This window comes from Aplidium turbinatum, chromosome 2, assembly GCF_918807975.1.
Source record: "Aplidium turbinatum chromosome 2, kaAplTurb1.1, whole genome shotgun sequence".
Classification (NCBI taxonomy): Eukaryota; Metazoa; Chordata; class Ascidiacea; order Aplousobranchia; family Polyclinidae; genus Aplidium; species Aplidium turbinatum.
In genome coordinates this window covers 14,960,248-14,964,092 of record NC_137473.1, presented here as the reverse complement: position 1 = coordinate 14,964,092, position 3,845 = coordinate 14,960,248, and positions in this window count along the sequence as shown.

Below are 3,845 nucleotides of genomic sequence, written 5' to 3'. Positions count from 1 at the left end.
TCAGTCCAATCAACCACGATATAAAAGACAAAAATAGCACGTTTTAGATTTGTACTTTTGTTATTTGGCCATTGTGTGTACATATGAAAACGAAACTAGTTGTCGCCTTTTGTAGTGGGCTTACTTCCTCGAACGCACAATCGCTGTAAAGTTTGCTCCGCTTATAGCAAGCTTTATTGCAATATACAAGATAGTAAAAAAATCTCTTTGCTATGGGAAAGCTAAGAGAATGATATTTTCGACAAAGTGTGAAACCCCAATTGAGATTTCTTTGCTGAAGCGACCCATGGAGAAACGAAAGTAAACAAACCTCGGTTTTACATCGTCTTTCAACTTAGTTAATTTTTAGCAAGCAACCCGACCAATGCATACAGTCGTTTTTTTTATACTGTGCGTGTGAGAGCACTAAACGAGACTAAACGACAATACTAAATAGTTTACCTTTGATATGAGTTTTCAAAATGTGTGTTTATGAGTTGCTTTCGCCTATTACTGTTTAACTATGGGGATACAAGTTGTATAAAAATGATAAATTACCTGCTTTTAATCATACTTTAGCCCTAAAAAATGTAGCAAATATGTTAAAAACTCCATCGATAGACTTTTTACAGTTAAAAAAAAACTTTTTCAAATATTGTATATTGTAACAATAGCCGACTGTGGCGAGACACAAACGGTCAAGAAAGTTTATACAAATGGTCCAAAAATTAATCTCAGTTACTTTGTTTAAACCGCTGACGTTTTCACAACAGATTTCATACAAAGGCTAAAATTATTAGTACTTAAACAAACTGTCTATAAGTATATATTTTTGCACTCTAAGTCTAATTGTAGCTACTTTAAAATAATGTTAAGCTGCTTTTCCCACCAACTTGTTTGTTAATTTGTAACTAAGCTGTTGCAGTTGTACACAGTGTAAACGAGAACATATTGCAGCACAAAGCTACATGCATAAATTATTGCATTAGGGCCAGTCATCTTTTGCAGTCCAAGTAGATCCCTGCGATGCAGAAAAAAAACATACGATACAGTCCAGCGTCATTCCTGGGAAGATATCTACAAGGTGCAAGCATTTCCCCGGCGGCGCTTGTTCAAAAAAAAGAATTTTTTATTGACTTTAGATTTGAGCAATAGGGCAATAAGTCTTGGAATCTTGTGAATTTAAATTTTTACCAGCAAACATAAGCTTGAGTGCACATTAAAGAGACTTAGATATTGCTAACACTGCAATACGTTAGAGTGAGAACGATAAGGTAAAGTGCTTCAGCAGAAAGCAGACCAACAATGCATTAGCGAGGTTCAGAAATCGTAATTGACTCTTGGCTTAATTCTCAACAGCATTACCAAAAGATATGACGAATTCTTAGAACACATGCCGCGAAAAAACTTAAATAAATCGAAAAAAAAAACGTGCTGAGAAAGATTTTTGAAGCTTTTGAGACAACCACAAAATCTATTATTCATTTTAAAACGTAAGAAAACTTTGAAACAATGGAAAAATGATAACTAGTGTTGGCAGGAACACGAGATAGAAATACCTCATAAATATGATATCTATGCCTCATAAATTCCATGTTTCCAACAAGAAATTGTACAACGGAAATAAAAACGAAGTCAAAGAACCTAGTGACTATCACACTCTGCTCAATTTGTTTTCTGTTACACTGTGGGTGTTTTCGAGGGTGCAGGTTGCCTATTTTCTTCATGTGCCTGCCATCATTTTCTTGTGATCACTCTTCTTGAAAGCAAAGGAATGCAAGATTGGACGTATCACAAATTCTGAAGCATTCGTTTGGACAACTATGCATGGAGATCAATTGAGAACGCGCAAAGAAATGTCTGCTTTGCTTTTCATGCCGTCATGCTCTTTCCTTGTTTCCTACACACCTTTTACTTCCGTCTAGTCACAAACGTGTTTTCTGATTAAACGACGTTCTGTGAAGAAAAAATAACATTAAAACAACATAGATGGGTTGCTGAACAAGTAACCACTTTTCCGATTTGTGCTACGACGAAGCGGAAAGCAGCATATTAAAGATGAGTAAGAACTTTTTGTTAGAAAAAGAAATTAAAACAGTACGGTACAAGCTCAACAATGGAGCTACCCTGATCAGCATATTCGCTTTGCGCAAGTTCTGTGACTGTTAAAGCAGTAATGTTGACTGGTAGGTTTTGAGGATACTTTTAAACCGGGGCCCGAGATGGTTTTAGGAGACCGAAAACTTTTCAGGGTTTAGGTATGTTGGAAATAACTTTTTATAGCTTGTAGTGCTAATGATGTTTTTTTATATAGTGCATTTTTAGCGATTTCTTGTTTTAAGGCCCAGGAAATGTCAATCTCAAAAACAAAGATTTTTCTCTAACTGAGATGTTTGATGATACATCATTATGATATACTTGTCTTTAACTCTTGTGTGTCGGTTCTCTTCCTGCTTGGTGATCCCGTATAGAGGGAGACGGCCTCATGTGTACTGTATTTCACCTTTGCACTACTAAAAGCAAAGGTCGTCGTCGTGTGATACTCTAGAGGCGAGGGGTCTATCCCCCTACCACCTCAAATTCACAATGTTCCCGGACTACAATGGAAGGCTACTGAACAGCAGCCAGTCTTTGGTTTCATCATCCAAGACGCGCAGACCTTTTACTCCGTTAGGTGGCTTGAAGATGGAGCAGTCATTGATGATGTGGTTTGCGGTCTGTTCCTCGGCACCACATTCACAGGATGAGGAAGGGGCCATTCCCCATTGGTCCATGGTTAAGCAGAAAATCTCGACGCCCGTACGGAGACCTTTGAGGCGCACTTATGCCTGTCTTTGCAGTGTCAGGCCGATGGGGCGTGTGTCGGCGTAGGAGATGAACGAATGGAGTCTGATGGTACTTGACTTCCACTCAGAATTCCATTTATGATCTGCCCTAGTAGCCACAGAGATGTCTTGTTCATCAACTTCGTTGATCAGAAGTTGAGCGGTTGGCACGAATGATTGTCTTGATTTCAGTCGACGAGAGTGCTCGTTTGGGAGAGCAGGGATCTTGTTGTGAAGAAGATGGTTAGACTCCAGTGCGTCGGGCCGAGAGACAGAGTGGCTTCTTTGTGACGAAGCTCAGCAAGTTGGATGCCAGCAATAATGGAGAGGTTGTGCAATGGCGTGGGACGCAGGCATCCAGTCACTGTGCGCAGGGCGCTGTTTAGGGCAGTGTCGATATTACGGCAGTGAGTAGGCCTACTGCGGCACCAAACAGGTGCACAGTAGCCTACTCTGCTGAAGAGTAGACAAGGGCTGAGAACTGTGATAGAAATTAAATAGAATTATATGTTGTCCAAAAAGTTTTTTTCACTTTCAACAATTTTAACTTCTAAAGTGTCGTTAGGTAATTCAAACTTTAAAACTTCTTCCTTCAGAATTTAATGAAATTTTTCTTCATTAAATTGCTCTCACATGGCAGCCATATATAATGCGTCTTTTTTTCAAGAAAGTAGGCGCAGGTGAATACTATTAGGCGTATAATGTAATGGAACACGAAAAATTGTCCATAAACGAGGAAGTAGTTCACTCCGATGTTTAAAGGTATATCACACAAATGTAGTTTGTCACGTTCTTCCTGTGACTAACAGAAGCTGAGCTTTCTCCTCCACGGAAGAAGTAAACTTTCCGTAGGCGGAAGCGATTTTCACATTTTTTGCATTCATCCAACTACAATGAGCGTTGCATCGCTTGCAAATAGACTAAACTCATCACATGACTATTCCTGCTGAGTTGTGTAACGAACTTTCAGCTGTCTAAAAAGTGTTATTCACAGGTAGCTAACTGAATCGAGAGGCATCGGTCTGAAATCAGAGCTTTAAT